Consider the following 26,195-nt stretch of genomic DNA (forward strand, 5'->3'; position numbering starts at 1 on the left):
TAAGTTTTTTTTTATCGTTTTATTTTGTTTATACAGTTTAATATCAAGACTTTTTTGTACTTTTTATGTTTTTAGGATCTACAAGATATCTGAGAGCAGCAATTGAAAATGAAATGATTAAAGGCTTTGGGACCAAACTCGAAACCCATCTACTAGAACAGATTAGTGCGTCACCGCCATCATAATGGATACGACACAGGACATATCGAAGGTACACCAGCTAAGCATTGTTGTGAGGTATGCAGTAATAACCAGATCGGAAAATGGATAGCCAATTGATATAGAAGTAAAGAAGTGTTTCTAGGCTTTTATGCAGCCATCAAACATGGTGCAGTAGATTTATTCAACCAAGTGACAACACTTTTTTTATGTTTAAAATATGTGTGGGGCAAAGTTATGATGGAGCCAGTGTAATGAGTGGTGTAAATAATGGTGTACAAAAATATATTAAGGATATCCAGCCTAACGCAGAGTACGTACATTGTGTCACTCATAAATAATTTAAATTTGGTGATAAATCGTTAGCAATTGTGTGGATTTTTTCGCAACGTTGCAAGATTTGTATAAGATGTTGCAGTATGATTGATACGATATTTGCAAAAAAACTTCGTTATTTTGATTTTATTAAATCATTTTCATCATCAAAGGGTATTCTAGTCTAGAAATGCTATTTAACGGCATTTTTTAAAGTCCAATAAAAAAAAACTAAGAACATTTTTACTATCCAATTTTTTATCAGATATTTATTGATATTTTAAGAATACAAAAAAAAAAAAAAAAAAATTTGTGATAATTTGATTAATTGCGGCGTGGTGGCGTGGCGGGGGTTGAAAATAAGGGTGCGCCCTTCCTGACACGATTCCAACACTTTGGGTGATCTGAAAAAAAAAAAAAAAATTTTTAATCAGTACAAATGCCGCTATCGTCTGAACTAGGATAAATAAAAAAAAAAATTTTCAGTAAATGGCGACTGTTTGAATTTTTTGCCCGTTTTTTGGCAAAGATCAAAATTTTTTAAAAATAGTAAAAATCAAAATTTATTAATAATCCTAGTTCCAACCATAGAGAGATATATAAAGAAGGTCCACACCAAATTTCAAGTTAATCGGTTCATTAGAACTTGAGAAATCATGTCAGAAGTGTTGAAAATAGTAGTTTCGAGAAAAACGCGATAAAATATTTGAGTCTAACTGCAGGCAATCTATACGCTGAAATAGCTATAAGTCGGTAAATAATAGGAATTTTAAAAATTCCTTTGGGGAATATATTCTTAAAGGTCCAGTCTTTAAGAATATGCAAAAAAAAATCGATTTTTTCAAAATTTTAGACTAGAATGCTCCCTTAAGAGAAAAAGTTCTAAAGAGTCCTAATAAAGATGAGCGTAATGCCGCAGAGTGTATTAAAACAAAAATTTTAAATTTTCAGTTCGTGTTGCTTTGCGAATTCATGCACAGTGTATTGAACAACTTTACAAAAATGCAAATTCAATTTGGGCGAGGCGAGTAAAGTTTTAGGAAAGACCAAAGCAAAGTTGCAAATTTATAGAAATGATTTCGAATTATTCAAGTGCCAGTAAAACTGCAAGAAAATATGGTATTGATTCCCATTTTCAGAAAAAAGCCAAAGAAAAGTTAAAAAACATTTTGATGAATTAGATTTCCAAACAGAGAAAAAATATTTAAAAGTAAGATTTTCAATAATGTACCAGACGTAGTACCCTGCCAGCCACGGCTAACTACTTTTCTCAAATATTACAATACAATTACATATTTTTCCTCTATGCACTAACACCAACGCACATATTCGGGTTATTTTTTTGTTTACCTAGATGTGATGAAAAAAAGTTATCTAATTTCTTAATTTATTTGCATGAGTGCGAATGAGAAAACATAATTGTCAATAGTGCCAAAAGAAAATCCCAAAAAGGGTAATAAAAAAACGATTGGAAGACGCATGTCATTCGTGCTCCTACAACAAGGAGGTAAGTGAATGTATTTTATGTGATTTTTTTTAAATAATTTGCAAATAATTACTTCATTTGTTTTTATAGCATTGGAAATCATGAAAACAGAATTGGAAATAGCAGCAGTAGCAAGAAGAATGCGGCCTAACGAAAGTATTTACAGCAATGCTATTATTCTTTACAATTCCTGTCACTTCTGCAGTAGCTGCAAGGTCATTTAGAAAATTAAAAATAATACAAAAAATATTTAATAAATAACAAAACCGCGTCAATACTGCATTTAAACGAAGTTATTGATACTTTTGCGAAAACTAATGCTACGAAAAAATTGTAAATATAATTGTTATTAAGTCAGTTGGTTTATATAATAAAGCCTTGAATCTTCTCTATCTCGTTTTATAAGCCAAATCTACACCAAGTGTTAGTTGTAATATATGTATGTTGTTACGGTTTAACATTGTTATTATACGAACAGCAGTCAGAAAGAGCTTAAGTAGCTTAGCAGTATTAAAGTACAGATACAAGAATCGCGAAAAGTTAACCAAAATGTCCTAAAGGTTTTTTACTTTTCAGAAATAATGTATTAACTATTCGAAAGGCTTTTCGAATTTGGAAAAAAACACGGAAATAAACACAAATTTGGTGTAATAATACGTTCAATTTATTTGCATCACTATCTTTTACTCGTAATAAAACAAAAACTTAGATTTAGCTTGTACTTTTAAACATTATACATAGAAATGTACATATAATTATTAGACTTATTTGTTTCGTTTTTGTGTTATAGCTCCTGATTTGCACCGTAATTGTTTTCATTCAACTGCTTGCGAAAAACTCACTTTCTGTTGTTACATATCTTCCTCGATAAATGGTTCTCCAACTTCATTAACAGACACTTCGAAATCTTCATCATCTTCCGTGTTTCGATTGTCATTCCAATTTTCGATGTCTTCACTGCTGACGTCATCAGCACCCAACTCGGACAATAACGATTATACCCTCGAAGTGTTTCATCATAATCAAATCAAGCAATGGAATTTCATCTCCGCTGTCGTATTGATCATCGTCTCACTGTTTTATATTCTCCAAGCTTTTAAAAGCACAGCTCTTGGCAATTCATTCCTTGCTAATTTAAGCAGCAAAATGGCATCACGAATTGAATGTCCTTTCAAATTATTCTCAGCCGTAACATTTTCTTGTAATACAATGATCCATAACAGTTTAGTCCGGTATCCTTACTTGAACAGTCTTATGGGGTTTACATCCAAATTTATCTGCTTAATAAACGATTGATGGAACCAAAGGAAGAATTGTCTGAATTCATCCAAGACTTTTGCGAAATTAAAAATAATAAAAAATCAATTCAACTTAGCAAATAACGTTCAAAATAAATATGATTCGATAGCCAGGTAATTTGTAAAGTTTTCTTTGTTGCAAATTCATGTATGTTTCCCACTGCCTCCGAAATTGCATGACATTTTTTCTTCATTTTTTAGATGACCGCCTTAGATACCTACTTTATAATGCAACGCCAATCGATTTCAATAAATACCTTCAGCGTGGCACCGCTCACCTTTACGTGAAATCGCATATCTCCGGACCAAATACCTTATTGTCCTTACCAATTTAAACTTTTCAAATGTTACGGTACGAAAAGAGGCGAAATCGGATAGGAACCACGCCTACTTCGCATATGACACAATTTTAGGTACCATTTGAATCTGGTATACAAATCAAGAAATAATAAATATAAAACTTTTTTGGAAATATTGCTTTTGAGATGCGGCACCTCATAACTAAAAATTGTTTAAATAGAACCATAGCTCTTCAAGACCCCATATACCAGAAACATTGACCCCACAATCCACGGCTGATTTTTTGCGTAAAAAATATGTGATATACTATATATAATTGAAATTAGGAGAGAATTATTTCCTGATAATAGTATGTCTGTATGTAAAAAATGGACTAATCCATGAATATTCTCTTAGTCCGCATATACCCAATAGAACATTTTTCAAACTTCCTGCTGAATTTATACCTCTAATATCGGTCATTATCTGAATTATCTAATTAAATTTAGGGTATGTATATTTCATCAAACAAAACATCTCTGTGCCTAAATTGGATAAAATCGGCTGAAAACTTGCCTTAGCCTCATTTAACTAATATCGGGATTTTCAAACATCTGTTTGACCCCTATTATATTGTTGATGGGCCTTAATAAATACAATTGAGTCAATACTATACCTATCTCCCATATACTTATTAAAAGATTTTCAAACTTCCTGTTGGCTTCATACCGTATACTATCTGGTCAATACCATCAATTCTGATCTTCTGGTTGACGTTTAGCAACTCAACTCAATATCGGTATTAAATTCAACCTCTTCGGTTAAGGTTATGTGAGACATATCTCATTTGAGGATGACTTTAATATAATTTTCAATGACGGAAAGTAAAATATAGTTATCAAACTATAACTATAATTAATATAATTTCAAAAAATACCAAATTTGATTCTAATTTTTTCACGATTTCGTCGAATAATGAATGTTGAACTCTTTCGCAAAATTTTGATACTCTTGCAACCAGTTGCTACAGAGTATTATAGTTTTCTTCACCTAACGGTTGTACGTATCACCTAAAACTAATCGAGATAGATATAGGGATATATATATATATATATATATAAATGATCAGGGTGACGAGAAAAGTTGAAAAAATGGGCTAGGCCCCGCCCTCTAACAAGTGACTGTCTGTCCGCCCGTCCATAGAACTTCTAACGACTGCATGAAAATGGATGAAATCAAGCTGTAACTTCAGTACAAATACGCCAGAGATATCTCGAGATGGTATGAGATTGGAATTCCGGGCTGACATTGTTGGTGGTGTTTACGCTGGTTCCAAGATAGACGAAATTATCTACGACTTCAAAGTTATGACTGTCAACAGTGACGTGAGAGCCAAGTCGCGAGTGCGACGAGTGTTTGTTTGATGACGTCTTGCCCTCGTTCACTGCCAGACCCATTTTCTGTGCTTCCTTGTCCAGCCTGAAGAAAGCAGAACTAACGGCGCGGGTGTTGAGGCCGATGATATCAATATCATCGGCATACACCAGCAGCTGTACACTCTTATAGAAGATGGTACCTTCTCTATTTAGTTCTGCAGCTTGAATTATTTACTCCAGAAGCGGGTTGAATAGGGAGTCGCCTTGTCAGAAACCTCGTTTGGTATCGAACGGCTCGGAGAGGTCCTTACCGATTCTGACGGAGGTTTTCGTGTTACTCAACGTCAGTTTACACAGCCGTATTAGGGGATACCAAGTTCAGACATCGCAGCATAAAGGCAGCTCCTTTTCGTGCTGTCGAAAGCAGCTTTGAAATCGACGAAGAGGTGGTGTGTGTCGATTCTTCTTTCAGGGGTCTTTTCCAAGATTTGGCGCATGGTGAATATCTGGTCGGTTGGTGATTTTCCAGGTCTAAAGCCACACTGATAAGGTTCAATCAGTTTGTTGACGGTGGGCTTTAATCTTTCACACAATACGCTCGATAGAAACTTAGTATACGCGATGTTGAGGAGGCTTATCCCACTATGGTTGGCGCAGATTGTGAGGTCTCCTTTTTATGGATTTGACATAGCACACTTAAATTCCAATCGTTGGGCATGCTTTCGTCCGACCATATTTTACAAAGAAGCTGATGCATGCTCCTTATCAGTTCTTCGCCGCCGTGTTTGAATAGCTCGGCCGGCAATCCATCGGCCCCGCCGCTTTGTTGTTCTTCAGACGGGTAATTGCTATTCGAACTTCTTCATGGTCGGGCAATGGAACGTCTGCCCCATCGTCATCGATTGGGGAATCGGGTTCGCCTTCTCCTGGCGTTGCGCGTTCACTGCCATTCAGCAGGCTGGAGAAGTGTTCCCTCCATAATTTAAGTATGCTCTGAGCATCGGTGACTAGATCACCTTTGGGGGTTCTACAAGAGTATGCTCCGGTCTTGAAACCTTCTGTAAGCCGTCGCATTTTTTCGTAGAATTTTCGAGCATTACCCCTGTCGGCCAGCTTATCAAGCTCTTCGTACACACGCATTTCGGTCTCTTTCTTTTTCTGTCTACAAATGCGTCTCGCTTCCCTTTTCAACTCTCGGTAGGCAGCCTGTTTTCTCTCCGCTGCGACACGGCACTCCTCGTCGTACCTGCTGTTTTTTTTGTACTTTTCGAAAACCAATGGTTTCGTTTGCAGCTGAGTTTGAAATGCCGTTCCACAGTTCCCTTATACCGAGTTGTTGACGAATGCTCTCAGAGAGCGGGAGTGCAAGCCGAGTAGAAAATCGTCCGGCTGTCTGTTGTGACGTTTTACACCTTAAAGTATTTAACTGTCTTTGAATCTTGCAAGTTGCAAGAGTATAAAATGTTCGGTTGCACCCGAACTTAGCCCTTCCTTACTTTTTTAATATAAAGATATGCTAACATCTGAAGGTATTTCTCAGTTTCGGTTACACCGGATCTTAGCTCCTCCTTACTTGTTATTATTATTTCCTGTAGTACATACTGTAGTATGTACATACATATGTAGCGAATTCATTTTATTATCAACTTTAATCCACATCCCATTCTTAAAAACAGCTTGAGAAAAAATTGCCAAAAAGATTGAGATCTCTCAGTACGATTGATATCTCTACTGCATTCTAGGACGTGTACTTTTTTAATCGCAAATATTCCGACATTATCGTGTTGAAATATCCAATTTTCCTTAATAGTCCAGTCATTATATTAAGTTCACCTCGGAATTCGATATACCCATTTATATGTCTGTAAATACTTGTATATTGACACCCTAAAGTTGTCTCAAAACCTACATATGGTAGGTATTCAGAGATTCTTACCTAATTTAAGCTTAAATGACTGGACTATAAAGATATCATCACAAGAACTTTAAAGTACTTCGCCCAGCAGTTCGATATATCTTCGGTTATTATCTTTCGTTGAAATATAGCAAATTGGTATGCTTCGATTCTTCTTTCGTATATCGTGGACACCTTTGGAATTTTTTCTCATCAGAAAATAATAACCCCCACCCATTCTTTCTCCCAAACTTAGTATCTTTTAGCAAGTTTCAATGTGGCTTGTTTGTGTCACAGCGTCAGCTTTGTGTTAGGGACTCACTTTGTATATTCCAATTTGGAGTCAGTCTTCAAAATTTGCTGAATTCGACTCTTCGATAACTTGCTATGGGGTCTATTAACAGCAATCCGTTTTATTTCACAGATATCCCTAGCTTGGGTTTTCTTTCACTTCGCTTCTTTTGTCGATACATTTATTTAAGGTAAAGAAAGTGTAGGTCCACACTTTTGCGTCTTCTTAATTTAGACGCTACGCTGACGAGTAGTCAACGAGTATGTACATATGTGTGTATGTATGTATGTTGATCATATTTTCCTTCAAAGAAGAGCTATTAATGACAGCAACATTATAAATCAATTAATCATCGGTTTCTCTGCTCCATGTACAAATGAGTGATTAGCTTTAATTTTGCCTTTAAATTGGTTGAGAAAAATTTTCTTTTTTAATGGAAATTTTTTTCTGAGAATTTATAAAAAGTAAAAGGTTAAGTTTTTTTAATCATATTTGCGTATATATTTACATACATATGTATTAAAATAGGTACCTTTTTATGTGCAGAAAATGCTATGCAAATTTATTTAAAAAGTCTATAAAAGCTCAATATTTGTGAATGCCCAAGCGTATTCGTAATACCTACATAATTGGATGAGCACAATATTTTAAATGCCAACAATACAAACACATACTTACTTATGTATGCACACACAAACATTCGAGGCAAGCGAACGCAAACGCCATATTGAAACTAGTCGAAATTGGAATAGTGAAATTATTTGTAAGCAGTAGGAAAAAACAATGAACTGCCAAAGCGAATAAACATTTTCAAGGTTTCGCTTGAACTTCTCACCCTGTGCGCCGCCTACCAGCAACCATCCAGCCACCGTCACCTCACAAAACACAGCAAGCACCGCAACAAAGCGACTCAGCGATAATTATAAAAAATACATATATTATTATATAGAGTAAGTAGCAGACGAAATAAATAAACGAACTGTACATTCGGCTTGAACCCAATGCACACGAACATGGCGAGGCCACGCAGCCACGAAGTGTTCGCTTTGCTTGCACGTCAGATAAACGAGACATAGTAGTATCACGTCAATCGACTGAGAACAGAAGAGCACGTAAACGCTGTCACACATGTCAACATAACAACAACAAAACTACAACCACGTAATACAAGTGCTCGATAATCACAGCAACAAAAACTAGCTAGCGAAAGCAACAAGCATATTGTAGAATCGGCACCAAAGAAGGGAAGTGGCAACAAGTTACAAGATAACTTGCTGAACTACAAAGGATAACTGAGAAGCAGTTGGAGGTGGCAGAGTTGTGACCGTAGCGATAGTCGAAGACGGAGCCTTCGCCTACATAATACACGTAAGTACGTATGCTTTGAATTAACCTTCAAACGACTGGCCTGCATTCAGCCATAAACGGATGCATGTATGCATGTATGTGTATGTGTGTGCATGTGTAGTTGTGCAATGAAAAATTCCTAATTGTGCACAACTGTTGTTTTCTAGAGAAGAACGCAGCTGCATTTTACGAAAGCGATAAAAGAAGAGATGGTAAAGTTGAAACAGAAGCACATAGGGAAACGGCAAAAGCGGCGAATATAACGATTGAATGCAACATGCAGGCAACGGCGAGTAGCCAGCAGCAGCAACACAGGTAAGTGCACGAGCACTTGCTTGCGCAAATAGCTACGCAAATATATACATATGTATGTACATGTTTGTGACCTAAACGCTTTTAAATATAAAATAATACATATATTATGAATTCATATGATTATTTTCTAGTAAATTTATTATTATTTTATAGTTTATGATATAACCTAAAATTATATACTTACATACATACATATGTACATACATACATACATACATGCTATACAAAAATATATTTTCGTAAGCCAAACAAATAAAGTTTTATTAGCACCAAGAATGCTAGGAAACGGAGATTACTGGAACTTCTTTCCATTTTTAAACTTCTAACAGGGTGTGTTAAGTTAGCCACGAAGTTTATAACACCCAAAAGCCAACGTCGGAGACCCTGCAACAATGTACATATATGTACATACATACAATGTACATGCATTTGTATGTACATATGGTATATAAATGATCAGCATGAGGAGCTGAGTTGCTTTAGTCATTCAGATATCTTAAGGAACTTCGACATTCATTATCGTCCAAGACAACAGTAAGATCTCTGAAGAAATCAAGTTTTACTCCACAAAACTTCAAAAATGGATTTAAAAATGAAATATAATGTTTAATCTCAAAATCAAAATTAAAACTTTTTAAAACATTTAAGAATTTAAAAATTGCAGTAACTGATAAAAAATGATTTTCCAAATTAAAAGCTAGAGTGAAAAAGGATTAAAAGTAAATAACACAAAGAGTGCTAAACTATTTAAAAATTTTATTTTAAAATACAATATATTTTATTTAAAAGGATAATTAAAATGGTAGAAGTCGAAGTAAGCAAGCGTCGAATAATTTAAGATTCAAAAACAGAATATTTGAAATGTTTAATCATAAACTTGATATTAAATATTTTTTTTTCAATCTGCTAAGCAACAAAAGGAAAATAATTACTTTAGATGTTAAATCATTGTCTTTATAATGCCTGAATGTAAGTCTTAATAACAATTTAGATATACTTATGTACATATGTATGTATGTATGTATGTGTGTATGTATGTATATTTCCGGTCAAAATAATAGTAGTCCGCATAGTAAAGAAATAAAAAAATCATGTTTGGTTTTTACTTTGGCAAATAAAATAGTAATTCATAAAAAAGCTTAAAAGGACTTGCAGTTATTTACGGTTACAATTCAGCATAGTTTGTTGAAATAATTGTCGAAGTTAAAGAATTTCAAGACAAAATTATGTTTAAGAGACCAAATTTATACAGGGTATGCATTTTATTCATTGTTCTTAATCCTATTTATCAGTACTGGTCGAAAAGTGTCTGGCATCACTGTCTCTGGCGGCTAGAGCTTTTACTATAAGACTTGTATGGGTGCCGGGCCACAGTGGAATCGCGGGTAACTGCAAAGCTGATGAGCTAGCAAGGAAAGGCACCCTAGTATCGTTATCGGTAGAATGGGTACGGGTCGGTGCTCCCGCATCCTCCTATGCTCTACTACTGGCTGGGCCTTGCGGCTTCTTGGTCAACGCTGGGCCAGCGTTGGTAGCTGTGCGGTCGCAAAAGCCTTCTGGCCCAATATACATACTTAGATCGCAAGAGATCTAATGATCTCTTTGCCCTCAGTAAGGCCAGCCTCTCGTTAGTGATGGGCCACTGCCCTATTGGCATACATGCTGTAAGACTGGGAACTCTACCGGACGCCGCATGCAGAAGCTGTTTGGAAGAAGATGCGGTAGAAACTAGCCAGCACTTCCTTCTTGACTGCCCCGCTTTCGGGAGATCAAGACTTAGACACTTGGGGACGCATACCTTCAGACATCCCTCCGAACTGGCGGGCGTAGAAATTAAGCGCCTTTGCAAATTTTTATTGGCTACGAAGCGTTTCGCCGATCTTTAAGTCCGAACACGGGAGTTCTATTTTCAATGGCTTCACAAAGGACTACATCTAGTCGACGTGCAATCTATGATCAGTCATCTAACCTAACGTAATAAGTTTGGGTTTTTAATTTTAGATGAACCAATAATAAGTTATGCTGCCCACAGCGAGAGCACTTTTTTGTGAGACACCCAGAGAGATGAGGTCTCAACGGCTAAATTTTCAACATTTTTATACCAAAATTTCAGAGACATTGTCCAAATATGCTAATTTTTCAAACGTTTTTATATGTTTACCCTTTTGGAATATATACATATGTATGTTTTATTGATAAGTTCGCGCTGATAAGCGCCGTGTGGTTTTTGCCTCGTCCCATTGCAGAAAAATTTGCGTTTTGGCAGCTCACTCTTAGCACTGCTCTTATTTTCACTTCCTCAAAAGCTTACTTGTAAAGATACAAATGTATGTATGTATGTACATATACATATGTATATGTACCATATTTATATTACAGTATCTGAATGAGAACGCAAAAAAATTAAGGCAACGGAATAAACTATGTACATACATATGTATGCATGTATATGCCAAAGTAACACAACTATTATCTTGACCGCAGCTGTATGTATATACATACATACATATTTACTATATGCGAAAATTAAAATGAATGATATTTATAAAAATGCGCTTTTTTACAATAATAAAATATCGTTGAAAACATCATATCCCATCGTTCAATCAACACTTAAGTTTCTGGAGAATAGATAAAATTAGCTATTAAAATATGAATCAAATATTTTCCCAATATAATTTTCTCGTATTACCAAATTTATTTCATTATAAACAAATAAATATAAATTAATGCACGAGTTTGCAAAATTTTTGCGTTTTTTGTTTACAATTTACAAGCAATTTGACATTTTCTCTACGTTGCCACTTCTCTTTTTTTCCTTTTATGACTTTCAATGTCGTATTCTTTGAACCTAGTTAGTATTCATTTTGCAAAAAAAGTTAACTTGGTTTCGAAGGTAAATAAGCCAAATTTGCGCTATTTGCCCAGAAAAACTTAAAAAATAATATTGCTCTAAGCACTTTATCAAGTTTGGCTGCTCTAATATTATTTGATGTGGTTTAAATTTAAACAAGCCATACTTGTGCATATGAATATGTATAATATTTAAATGAGTATGTGGGAAGTTGGTCACATTGCGTCTGCCGTTATGTAAACTTCTAAGTATTTACACACCATGATGCATGTGTGTGTCTGTTCGTGCGCATGTATTTGCGGTTGTCAAACGAAATACCATGATTTGAATTGTTAGCTTTGTTGGCAGTTTTGTTGTGCTGCTCGTCTGCCACGACGGCCGATGTGTTGTTGACTCTGTTCACTTTACTGATCAGATCGCCAAAAAATTATAAAAAATAGCATTACTAGCTGCAAAAGAAAACACGAGGCTCGTCGTCGTGCCGACGATATAGCAACGATCGAAAACGCGAACAAAGCGCCACAACAGCGATACGTTTGTTCGTTTTTCTGCTGCTTTTCTCCATTAAGTGCTGTGTTTTCGTTTGCTTTTTTCATTTCTGGTTTTTTGCATTACTTTCACACATACCAAAAGGTAAGTACTACTTCCGTACATATCTATATGTACCTTGTACTTACCATGTACATACATATACATATATTCGCGTTGTGTGTATTTAGATTGCCTTCGTTTGACACGATTCGCAGCTGTGAATAATACCGACGAGCGAACAGCATGAGCAACACATCACAGCTCACTGCTTTCTGTTTTGAATGCGGTTTTAGCTCGTTGCTCATTCTACTAATAGACTGTACAAGTTTCGCAAACACAGATATGATGGGGTCAAAGTGCAAGGTGAAGCTGTTAAGTCTAAAGCAAAGTTTTTCTACACGCCATGTGAATTATTATCTTTAACAAAGGATAAAAAGGATCAACCGGCGTTGAAAATAGCTAATTTTTATCCATTTATTGTATTTCTTTATTCAAATATAATATCAATTAAGCCAATTAGTATAACCCTTGCCGTTCAAAGACACCTCCAAATGCCACTAGCGAAATATTTTAAAGTACTATGGTAAGCATAAAACTACTAAAAGTGCGATAACTCTCTAAAGAAGCATCTCTGAAGCATCAAATTTTACAATAAAGATGGGAACGGATGGTTTCGCAGTTGCCTAGTTTTAGATGAAGTCGTATATTATAGGAACCACTCCAACAGTAACAATATTCTAAAATCATTGTGTAAAAATAAACTAAAACGACTACAATTACGCCAACTTGAAATTCCCTCTGTTTTTAACAGTTCTAAAATCAAGAACCAATCAAGATATTGCAAAGAAAGTTTGTGCAAATAGTATGCTCAAGCCATGTCATCTCACATCCAAAAATACTCAAAATCTGACCATAAATTTTCAACCTCCTGGATACCTCAGTACCTAAACTTATTGTAAGAGTTTTGAAACTTCAGGTTGACTTTATACCATATTCCTAGACACATATACAAACGTATGTATATCGGACTTTAAACGGTTTATTTAGGTCGATATCAGTGATATTTAAATAGTTTCAGCGCACGCGTTTTCTTAAAGTTAATGTGGTTTAGCGCTGACCCCAATGTAAATTTCGTCCCTTCGGAGTTAAGTTTTTATCTCATACATAAGTATGTATGTATATCGATATGTATCATCCCACAACAGTAATATTATCTGAATATCCTTCCTTCTTGCCACCTAAACGTCTCCGTACTTAAAAGTATAGGTCGTCAACATCAGGATGAAAACGAGGCCGACATTTATAAGCACTCGGATGCAGAAGAAGACGGTTTCTAACATTTACTACTTCATCTTCTTCTTCTTTACTGGCTTAGACACCGCTTACGCGAATATAGCAGAGTTAACAACAGCGCGCCAGTCGTTCCTTCTTTTCGCTACGCGGCGCCAATTGGATATTCCAAGCGTAGCCTGGTCTTTCTCCACCTGGTCCTTCCAACGGAGTAAAGGTCTTCCTCTTCCTCTGCTTCCCCCGGCGGGTATTGCGTCGAATACTTTCAGAGCTGGAGTGCTTTCGTCCATCCGGACAACATGACCTAGCCAGCGTAGCCACTGTCTTTTAATTCGCTGAACTAAGTATGTCAATGTCGTCGTATATCTCGTACAGCTCATCATTCCATCGAATGCGATATTCGCCGTGGCCAATGCGCAAAGACCATAAATCTTTCGCAGAACTTTTCTCGCGAAAACTCTCAACGTCGACTCATCTGTTGATGTCATCGTCCAAGCCGCTGCACCATATAGAAGGACGGGAATTATGAGCGACTTATAGAGTTTGGTTTTTGTTCATCGAGAGAGGACTTTACTTCTCAATTGCCTACTCAGTCCGAAGTAGCACCTGTTGGCAAGAGTTATCCTGCGTTGGATTTCCAGGCTGACATTGTTAGTGGTGTTAATACTGGTTCCCAAATATACGAAACTATCTACAACTTCAAAGTAATGACTGTCAACAGTGGCGTGAGAGCCAAGTCGCGAGTGCGACGACTGTTTGTTTGATGACAGGAGATATTTCGTCTTGCCCTCGTTCACTACCAGACCCATTTGCTTTGCTTCCTTGTCCAGTCTGGAGAAAGCAGAACTAACGGCGCGGGTGTTGAGAAAAAAAAATGCTTCATAGTTTTTATAAATTGGGTATGTTAAGTTTTCTATGGAATCTGGACAACCCAGAAGGAAAAGTCGAAGACGCAGCCCCTCAGTTTTTGAGATATCGATCCGAAATGTTGTACACGTCCTTTTCTCCTCAAGAAGCTGCTCATTGGTCGAAATCGGACCATTATAGCACATAACTGCTATACAAACTGATTATTTGCATTAAACCGATGAATTATTTTCTACTTTATAAAAATTTTATATAAGTAGGTACATATGTATGTATACGTATTTTGATTTAAAAATTAGAAACATATTTGAAGATTGAGTAGTATATTTTCAAGATGTCTCAATTTCTACACAAGTAAACTTGATATTGTTGATTTTTCATTTTATTATTTTTTGTGATACAGCAATTTCTGATATATCCGTCTTGATCGAGTTTACGCCTGGATGACGCTCTATAACACCAGTGTTAAAGCAAACATTATGTAGTATATGCAATTCTAAGTATGTACCTCATATCTTGTGAAAAGCTTTTACTAAGAAATAAAAATCAGACGGAAACTTAATACGGTGGTTGATCGATTATTCATTGCATTTTTGGCGTCAAATTGGCACGATGTGATGCTGTATTATCATCATGTAAAATCCATGAATTGTTCTCACGGAAACGTCACAATACGGCCAAATAGAAATCCTTATTGACCGTCTGTCCCTCCGAAACAAATTCATTATGCTTGGTGAATCAAAAATCAAATGTCGAAAAAAAAAAACAATGAGCGTCGGCTTGATTTTTGGCGTGGTTTTTTTGGTTTCGGCTGGTTTCCGATTGATTGTTGACTTGTTTGCATGTCAAACTTACAAACCCATGAATGTGGCATTAGATCACGATCAAGTACATATGTGCAAAGAGATGTGTTTACGTTACTCTTTTTGAAAAACATTCAGCTTTATCAAGACGAGTTGAGCAAGAACGTCTTCAAAAATCTCTCGACTGTCTTTGAAGGCTTTGTAACTTTCATAGCCTTGTCTTTTTGGTAAAACTGAATCACCGTAAGCCTTTCCCAACATTCGCAACGATTCCGCACACGAAATTTAGTTAGAAATACTAAATTTGAGAAAAATTCGACTGAGGTGTACCGACTTAAGCAGCTGCTGTAAACAAACTAGTTGATAGATCGTGCTCATATTTGGCATAGTAATTAAGAACAGTCCTACCAACTTAACAAAATACACTTTTTTGAAATATCATTTAATTACAATTTTTTCACAATGTAAGTTAACGCCCAAAATCGCTAAAAAGACATAACTCTTAACAATTTTTGCTTATCGTAAAGGGTAGGTTCTGCCGGCACCTGCTGATTTCGATTTTCTGTTAATGGTAAAAAAGGGTTATTTCGTTTTAATACTCATTTTTATTACTTAATTAATTATTAAGTATATTATAATAATTAATATATTTTATGTGTGTAAACATTTTTTGAAACCGATAAATTTGTTCACAAACTTGAAATACTGATTCTACTACTTTATTTCTGTTAACTTGAATTTGCGGTGGATATTATTAATATACTAATACAAGAAATTTTAATAAATAAACAGTTATGGAAATGAATCCATATAGTTTGTAATGGGATCTAACCTCCAAAAAATACTGGTAAAATAACACACTACGTTTTATGAAGAAAAAATTGCAGATACCAAAATTTAGTTGAACCACGTTGACCGAGTTCTTTGCCTGGCGATGCAACCATTCATATGTATGTGGTTTATTGAATTCCCTAGATATTCATATAGCCTGAGAATTGAAAACTGTTTATACAGTAGACGTCCAGAGAGGTCGAAAACGTAAAAAATGGCACAAAATGACTTTTCATCACCGCAAAATGAAGCTAATCTAATCTTTAATGATAACAAAGGAATTTTTTGGCATATAGCTCAAGTATCTTTTAGTATTGAAAGCTCAGTTAAAAGTGAGTGTCGCTCGAGTCCACATTCGGCATAAACTGTCACAAACTAATGATAACGAAGGCAAATTTCTATTTTGAATTCCTTTCGTATCCAACATATTTTTGGGTTCTGGCCTCCAGCTACTTTTCTCTTGCTGAACAAATTTAAATATAAGAAATTTCGCTGAATTATGATGAGATAATCGCCGAAGCTGATACCTTATTTGAAGTAAGAGAAATCTACAAAGTTATATGAAAATTTTAGATTGCTATAACCAATGTAATGCTTTCGGTTACCCAGAATTTGTAAAAATTATTCTTTGGCAATCGAAAATAATCTTCAAAATTCATTTCATTTCATTTTTGAATTTTGTTCTCAAAAAAAAGTAAAATTAACTATTTGTGACAACTAGCTGTCGAATGGAATTCAACTCTCGTCATCCTGATCTTACAACGTGTGATCCAAGTGGAGGTACTTTTGTCTATAGCCTTTTTTTGACAGATCACGCGTGAGTCGTGTCAAGCTGCCATGTTTTTTTCGTTTTTTTTTTGGCATTTGATCATGGAAAGACTTACACGTGAACAACGTTTACAAATAGTTCAACTTTATTTCGAAAATTCAAGTTCTGTGAAGAATGTGTTTCACGCACTTCCCTCAACTATGGTCAACATAATTGTTATACTGAGCATAATATTCGCAACACCCATCTTGAGACCAAGCATTACTTATTAGATAATATTCAACCGAATAGACCACGTCCAGCAGGAAATGAAGAAAATATAGCAGCCGTAACTGAGCGTGTTCACGAAGACCGTGGAGAGATGATTCGGTGCCTTCGGCGGAATCTCGGACTGACGTACGTTGAAATCTTATATTGAAAACTTACAAAATACAGTTTTTGCAAGAACTAAGTCCGCTCGACCTCCCCAAGCGACATTGTTTCGCTCTATGGTCGCTTGAAAAGTTCCGAGCAGATCTGAAGATTTTGAGCAAAATTTTGTTCAGCGATGAGGCCTAATTCTGACTCAATGGGTATGTAACGAAGCAAAATTGCCGCATTTGGGTCGAAGAGCAACCTCAAGAGCTGCCATCTCAATCATAAAAAATAAGGGTTTGGTGTGGTCTGTGTGCCGGTGGAATAATCGGTCTATATAGCTTCAAAATGATGATGTGAGAATGGCGACCGTTATCGCGCCATGATAACCGACTATTTGTTGAATGAAATTGAAGCTCCTGATCTCGGCGCCATTCGGTTTTAACACTCGCCACTTCTCACACATCGCATAATATCACGTTTTGGACTGGTTCATTGACCACCAGAATTGTGTGATATCACTCCTTTAGACTTTTTCCTGTGTGGGTATGTAAAGTCTAAAGCCTTGAAGCAAAACATAACACTTGTCATTCGCCAGTTACCAGTCGAATTCTCGAACACTGGATTCAACGGATAGACCATCTGAGACGTAGCCACGGCCAACATTTCAAAGAGATAATCTTCAAAACATAAATGCCAAAGAATGTTCTTTCGAATTATAGTAAACATTCCCCTTTAAATTATAGGTTTCTTTCTTTCTTTAAAAAGGGGAACCTCGAAATGGATCACCCTTTATATACATATATATATGGTTCAGTCCGGAAAGTGTAAATAACACGCAAAATATTTCATTATTTATCAATATTTTTTTTGTCGCCTTCAAAGTAATCCTTACCAGAAACACTTTTCATAAGCACTTCTTTCATTTCAGTTTGGGGAACAAGACAAAATCTCACAGAACCAAATCTGGTGAATACGATAGTTGATCGATGGTATTCATTGCGTTTTTGCCGTTAAATACGGCAACCAACTTACAAAAATATATTTTTATACTCTCGCAACAAAGTTGCTAAGGAGAGTATTATAGTTTTGTTCACATAACGGTTGTTTGTAAGTCCTAAAACTAAAAGAGTCAGATATAGGGTTCTATATACCAAAGTGATCAGGTGACGAGTAGAGTTGAAATCCGGATGTCTGTCTGTCCGTCCGTCCGTCTGTCCGTGCAAGCTGTAACTTGAGTAAAAATTGAGATATCATGATAAAACTTGGTACACGTATTTCTTGGCTCCATAAGAAGGTTAAGTTCGAAGATGGGCAAAATCGGACCACTGCCACGCCCACAAAATGGCGAAAACCGAAAACCTATAAAGTGTCATAACTAAGCCATAAATAAAGATCTTAAAGTGAAATTTGGCACAAAGGATCGCATTAGGGAGGGGCATATTTGGACGTAATTTTTTGGAAAAGTGGGCGTGGCCCCGCCCCTACTAAGTTTTTTGTACATATCTCGGAAACTACTATAGCTATGTCAACCAAACTCTAAAGAGTCGTTTTCTTCAGGCATTTCCATATACAGTTCAAAAATGGAAGAAATCGGATAATAACCACGCCCACCTCCCATACAAAGGTTATGTTGAAAATCACTAAAAGTGCGTTAACCGACTAACAAAAAACGTCAGAAACACTAAATTTTACGGAAGAAATTGCAGAAGGAAGCTGCACCCAGGCTTTTTTTTAAAATTGAAAATGGGCGTGGCCTCGCCCACTTATGGACCAAAAACCATATCTCAGGAACTGCTAGACAGATTTCAATGAAATTCGGTATATATAATATTTTCCTAACACCCTGTTGACATGTACGAAATATGGGTGAAATCGGTTTACAACCACGCCTTCTTCCAATATAACGCTATTTTGAATTCCATCTGATGCCTTCTCTGTATAATAGTATATACAATTATGTATGCTAAACTATATATAATATATACATTAGGAACCAATGATGATAGCGGAATAAAACTTTACACAAATACGGTATTTGAAAAATATGTAAATGACGGATAATGAAATCTCGATTATCACTTTATCATGCGAGAGTATAAAATGCTCGGTGACACCCGAACTTAGCCCTTCCTTACTTGTTCATATTTATTTTCGGCGTAAAGCATTTCAACTAATTACAGTAAACCCTTTTCATATAATTTTATCATTCCAACGGCGTTCAATTTTCCTGAAATTCTTATATTACATTGTAAAAATTCGAGAAATTCAAATGTGACCAGTGTATCCTCTAACCTAAAATAGATGAAGTCAGGGAAATACTTACGCATATATCGACGGATGTTTGATCGCCATTGGCCTTATAACTATATTAGTCAATCTGTGAGCCGTCTTAATGAAATTCAAAGAGCCTCAATTTTTCCTGGGGTAAGGTTTGATTCGTCGAAAAAATATTTTATGAATTTTTTAGAAACAATTATTGCGTCAATTTATTTTACTTATTATTATATGAAAGTACAACATTTGAAGGATACACAAAAAAATTTTATCAAAAAATAGACGAGAAATCGGAAACCGTGATCTCTAAAGTAGATGAAAAAAAGTTTTTGTGCGGTGACCAGCCTACAGCGTCACTATAATCTGAAACCAAAATGTTTAAAATGCCTTCTTTAGTTTATAGTTTATCTATATTGACGTCAAGTTTTTTTTTTAATTTTTCAATTTTTGGTACCATTTTCAAGCCAAAATGACGATTTTGGACGAAAAAATTTCTATTTGTATTGTGATATGTTATAAATTAAAATTTTTGGAAAAAAATCGAGAGCTATATATATGTAGAATATTTGTACAAAATATTAAGACGATCGATAAGTAGTTTTTTCTGTAGGCTCGTCACCGACTTTAAAAATGTAATACTGGAAAATCGATTCAAAGTTTTGTACACTCAGCGCAGGTAGTTAGAGATAATTATTAAACTGTAACTTCGTTAGTTTCATGGCCTATTTTTAAGTCCGCGTCACAATATTCTTGAGATTCAGAAAAAAAATAAAAAAAAAATAAAAAAAAGTTGTCAAACCTTACCCCCCCCTTAACTCGAGCAAAGAGGCTAAATTTAATATACTGAGTTAATGTGGGGAAACTCAACCAAAGTATCGAACTTATTTAAATTAGAGAAATGAGATTTAGATCAAGGTATATAAAGTACTAGTCTAAACTCGCGGCTCCGCTCGCTCTTTGTTGTCAAGGATATCATTTATCGTGATAAAAATATAATGGAATAGTTAAATTGGCAATCTGCATTTTTTATTGACATCGCAAATCACTTAAGTAATAGTAGATACATAAATATGTATGATGTAACAACATCTTCACAGTTTCTGCATCTGCATCGTATATCGTTACAGATGTACATATGTACATTAGAGTGATTCAAAAAAAAATTTTTTTTTTTTCGTTTGGTACTCGGAAAAATAAAATAAGTATTCGTCGTATATCGACAGATGTACATATGTACATTAAAGTGATTCAAAAAAAATTTTTTTTTTTCAATTCGGAAAAATAGGTTCCTAGAAGCTTCTCCAAATATGAGTTTTTAATTGTAACGGGAAGGTCCTCCTACATACAGTTTACTATTTTTTCTTATTATCAGATAGAAAAATTTATATCTCGCTTCCAACTGCTTGAAAAAATATCTTGTTCCTTAGATTTTGTAGGAAATTGAATGCTTTACAAAAAAGGTCTACTATGATTTTTTCGTAAACCCAACCGTTTAAAGGATATTAACGGTTGAAGTTTGATTATTTTTGGGAAAATTTTTTATTTCTTATGAATTTTATAACTCTATGAAAAAAATCATTATGAAAACAAAAAAAATTTTTTTTTTTGAATCACTCTAATGTACATATGTACATGCTTCTTGCTATAGTGAATAACAGTGCAGGAGTAGAGCAGAGGTGGGCGCGTCTCACGCCCTATATCTAATCATATGGTAATGTTTTGTCCAACATGCATCGAATGTAATTGCAAAATCCAAGGCTAAAACCCAGATACTTCACGTAAGAAAACACAGACTTGGTCGTTCCTTTTAAATATTGCATTGTTCTGTGCAATGCTTCAGGAATATTTGTCAGCTATTATGCACTCATCTCAAATTATGATTCAACCTTTTCTTATTCAGTTGCAACTATCACTAGAATTCATATATATAGTATGTGTATGTAAACAAAAACCACTGTACCCTGCCAATAGCTGTGTGATTTTATTTTGTATTTTTGAAGAACAAAATGTTCAAATGATTCTTACATGAATATTGAAAACATGCTTATGTTTTGAAATATAATTTTTTTTATTTATGAATTGTTGTGACTTTTAACATAAAACGATAGAAAGTAGCATATGCCCGTCCGGGGTTCCAAGCTACTTCATCAATTTTCAGCCACATCGATTCAGCCGTTCTTGAGTTATAAATATAGACATAAATTGCGAAATCGAGTGTGATTTTGCAACAAATGCCGCCATTAGGACCTTCTTCAGGACTAAAGGAATACCCGTGCAAATTTTCACGTCTTTCCGTGCTGTGGTTCGGGCGTAATGCGGGGACATACAAAAAAGTATCGCCCAAATTTTATCTAATTCTGCTGACAACACATACATTAACATACTACATACTAATAAAATGTTCCCAGGGATTCATTAATGTATCTCACATACCATCACTAATTATATGGAGTAATGTCAGCCGGCTTTGTCAAAAACCCTGATGTTAGTTATATGGGGGCCAGATCAAGGTTATGAGTAAAACACGCTCTCTCAATTTTACTCAGATAACTTACAATAGGCCGATATATGCGGAATATATCGCACACGGAGCTAAGGAAAGTATTGTCCCGCTTCAACTGATTTGTCGCTTTCGTAGCGTTATAAAATTGCATGCTTAAATGGCGCAGAAATATGAAATAACTGGTCGATACTAATGGAACAGCGATGCTACGGCTGCGTTTTGAATGTGAGAGTATAAAACTCACACAAAGAAGCTACACAAAATTTGTATAAACTTTGTGAAATAATGTCATATGCAAGAATTTGTTTGACTCATTCAAGCAATGAAATATGAGACACCACTTGCCTTTGCGAGTCTACGTAGACACGTACTTACATACATATTCAAACGAATGCCAATTTTTCAACGTTGACAATATGGATTATTTTAAGAATTATTAACACATTTACAAAAATTATGAAAATGAGGTTAATAAATATGTGAATATGAATTCAAATTACAATATACATATGTATATGTGTATTTATTTACATACATATACATATGTATGCAAACGTATGTATCATATACATGTGCATATGTATGTACATACATATGTATGTATATAATGCATTTATTAGTGTAATGGGGCGTATACGCAACATTGTTTTCAGCAGTACATGTGTGTATACACTTAGTCATCTGCAAAATACATATGTACATATGTATATTGATATGCTCATGTATATGTATAAGCAAAGAATTTCAAAATACATATGTATGTGTATATGGGCATTTGTTTGTACACTCAGTACCCACTTGGCATTTAAAAATCAAATAAAGAAGCGAAAATTATGTCATATGATCGGTCAACAGACACATATACATAAATCTCTGACGTTTCGATTTCAAATGAGTCATATATGTATGTATGTAAATAAAAACCGGAATTTCTCGATACTATATAGATATATAATACATATGTATTTATTGCCCAATACTGCACCTTATACATACATTTCTCTCAGTATTAATTTTAGTTTTTTTGTATATCGTTATAAACTTCAAATTTTAGTGTTATAAACTTTTCCCGCAGAAAATCAATAAAACCCATAAATAAGCATTAATTTATAAATAAACTCATGAAAGCGAATCGAACTAGCGTCTGAGATTATCGGTCTATTTGCCTTATTTTCTTTCTTTTGTTGCTATGCCTCTTATCAGTGATTATCAGTAGATGTGTTTACAAACATACTATGTATACGTACATACATATATATGAATATGAATAATTTCGTGTATTTGCCGCTTTCAGTCGCTTTTATCTTATCAACTGCACTTTATGGGCTTCTTTTCATTATAGTAGCACAAAGTGAACGTAGAAATTCTCGAAAGAAAGTGCTACGTCAAATTATGTAACATCACAGTTTTTGCCGTATTGACGTTGAGCGAGACTTCATTGTAGTTTAAATTGATTGTCTAACGGGATTTAAAAATGACTTGGTTTATTGTCATAGGAAACTGTAGTAATTTCATAGCAAATAATCAGTGAACCAACCAAGCTGATTGAAATACTATTTTTTTAAAGAAAATTTGTTTATAAAGTTCATTATACTTGATAACGAGGAAACGCGCCGCATAAAATGATCCTCCAACTTTTCGTTGTCATATTATCTCTTCGTGATCACTATATTAAGGGGTTATATACAGTTAAAATTTCATATTTTTTCTGAAAAACTTTTAAATATTATACAATATATTGATCCAAATATTTGCACACATATTATGGTATCTTTTGACCGTATTTTAAGACTTAGTATTAATAAAAATATTTATTTGAAAAGGTAAGGCAGCTGACCTCCAGGAGCTCCTCTCAAAAAAGACGTTTGCCGTGACCACTATATTTCTGAACTGAATCTTCTGATAAGCACAATACATTTTTTTAAACCAATAATCAATTTTTGACCAAAATTTCAGCTTTAAATATTTGATAAACAAGAAAAAACGTTAATTTCGGCTGCACCGAAGCTAATAAACCCTTCACAGGTGCATTTCTTTTAGTAACTATGTGTTCAGTTTGTATGGTAGATATGCTATAGTTAACCGATCTGACTAATTTATTCGGAGATTACATTGTTGCCTTAGAAAATAGTCTATACCAAATTTGGTGAAGATACATTGACAAATGTGAAAGTTTTCCATACAAGAACTTGATTCCGATCGTTCAGTTTGTATGGTAGCTATATGCTATAGTTAACCGATCTGAACAATTTCTTCGGAGATTACATTGTTGCCTTAGAAAATAACATATACCAAATTTGGTGAAGATACCACGTCAAATGCAAAAGTTTTCCATACAAGAACTTTTTTTCGATCGTTCAGTTTGTATGGCAGCTATATGCTATAGTTAACCGATCTGATCAATTTCTTCGGAGATTACATTGTTGCCTTAGAAAATAACATATACCAAATTTGGTGAAGATACCACGTCAAATGCAAAAGTTTTCCATATCAGCACTAGATGCCGATCGTTCAGTTTGTATGGTAGCTATATGCTATAGCTAACCGATCTGAACAATTTCTTCGGAGATTACATTGTTGCCTTAGAAAATAGTCTATACCAAATTTGGTGAAGATACATTGTCAAATGTGAAAGTTTTCCATACAAGAACTTGATTCCGATCGTTCAGTTTATATGGCAGCTATATGTTATAGTGGTCCGATATCGGCCGTTCCGACAAATGAGCAGCTTCTTGAAGAGAAAATGACGTTTACAAAATTTCAGAACGATATCTTAAAAACTGAGGGACTAGTTCGTATATATATATACAGACGGACGGACAGACAGACAGACGGACATGGTTAAATCGACTCAGCTCAACATACTGATCATTTATATATATACTTTATAGGGTCTCCGACGCTTCTTTCTGGGTGACAAACTTAATATACCCTGTTCAGGGTATAAAATAGCTATCGGTGAGAAAAAATCTTCGAAGCTCGTATTAATATTTGAGAGTAATTGGTTTAGCCGTTTTCGAGTAATGTTGGTCAGTGACTTTGAAAACACCATTTTGAGAAAAACGCGTTTAAAGTTTGGATTGCATTTTACATACACTCCGAAACGCCTTTTCAGATTTGCATGTAACTTCCGGATACAGGATGTATATGATCAGGATGACGAGAAAAGTTGAAAACCGCGTAAGTGTCTGTGTGTCCGTCCGTCCGTGCAAGCTGTAATTTGAGTAAAAATTGAGATATCTTGTTATGTGGATTCCTTGGTACAAAAAAAAATTTCGTGCTCGTAGATGGGCGTAAACGGGCCATTGCCACGCCCACAAATCAGCATTAACCGAAAACATACAAAGTGCCATAACCAAGTACTAAATTAAGATATAAAACTGTAATTTGGCACAGGGGAACGCAGTAGCAAAGGGCATCGGTGGATAAAAAATGTTGGCAAAGTGGGCGTGGAGCGCAATAAATTCATAACTAATTACGCCAACATTAAATTTTACCTTCAAGATCGTATGAGAAGGCTTTATGAGAGCCGGGGTGAAAATTAGACAATGGGTGTGGCACCGCCCATTTTTTGGTGAAATCCCATATCTCGAAACCCGACCAACCGATTTCGACTAAATTTACTACGTGGGTCAATCCATGAAAATTTCGAAAAATCTCCGATTTTGAAAATTAGCAGTTCATTAGAAAGGGGACCAGACGCATACCCCGTTACATAAATATTTCTTCAAAACTCTATTTTTTTTTTAAGTTCTTGAAGCTTGAAATTTAGTGCACATAAAATTGTAAAATTATTTTCTCATTGACCACTTGACGTGGTTTGACCCACATATCATTTTTAGAACATCGCAATGTTACAGTGTGAAAATAGGCAAAATCAGAATAAAACGGCGCCTTCTTCCTTTGATTCTTTCACTTTCTCTAACACATATCAAGAAGTAATTAATATAACGGAATAAAATTGTGCAGTAATAATACCCTTAATGTATGGCACCTTTTGACCGAAAATTGTCCAAATCCAACCAAAACTGTGCAAGACCCTAGGTACCGAATATGTGGAGCCCAGCATCAATAGTTGACTTTTGACCCAAAATATCGGCCAATGTGTAAGATACATATGTATATAATTGAAATTCAGGGATAATCCTTCGCTGAAAATAGTATGTGTGTATTCTAAATATTGGTCGAATCGGGCCAATACTTCCCAGAGCCCCCATATACCTAATATAAAGTTTTTGAACTTCCAGATTCTTAGATTCCGATCCTCTGGTTGACGTTTTTCATCTTAATGTATTCCCCTGGCTTTATTTCGTACAAGTTGCAAGAGTGTAAAATGTTGGGTTACACCCGAACTT

The 26,195-nt window shown here is 35.1% G+C and overlaps 1 protein-coding gene and 1 long non-coding RNA gene across 4 annotated transcripts in view; one reads left to right on the forward strand and one right to left on the reverse strand.

Annotated features, from left to right (window-relative positions):
• Window positions 1-769: 769 nt before the first annotated feature.
• The window catches only part of LOC126759512 (uncharacterized), a 70,729-nt gene continuing 45,303 nt past the window's right edge, over window positions 770-26,195 (reverse strand). The window contains exon 3 of the long non-coding RNA XR_007667015.1: window positions 770-878. This is a non-coding gene — a long non-coding RNA (uncharacterized LOC126759512). The remainder of the gene's footprint in view (window positions 879-26,195) is intronic.
• The window catches only part of LOC126759390 (uncharacterized), a 78,604-nt gene continuing 60,601 nt past the window's right edge, over window positions 8,193-26,195 (forward strand). Inside the window, exons 1-2 of one of the 3 annotated variants that reach the window (XM_050474142.1) lie at window positions 8,193-8,471; window positions 8,614-8,761. The gene's annotated coding sequence lies outside the window, so the exon portion shown is untranslated. The remainder of the gene's footprint in view (window positions 8,472-8,613; window positions 8,762-26,195) is intronic. The other 2 variants (XM_050474141.1, XM_050474144.1) reach the window with 2 other exon arrangements.

The sequence above is a fragment of the Bactrocera neohumeralis genome, chromosome 5, assembly GCF_024586455.1.
Source record: "Bactrocera neohumeralis isolate Rockhampton chromosome 5, APGP_CSIRO_Bneo_wtdbg2-racon-allhic-juicebox.fasta_v2, whole genome shotgun sequence".
Taxonomy (NCBI): Eukaryota; Metazoa; Arthropoda; class Insecta; order Diptera; family Tephritidae; genus Bactrocera; species Bactrocera neohumeralis.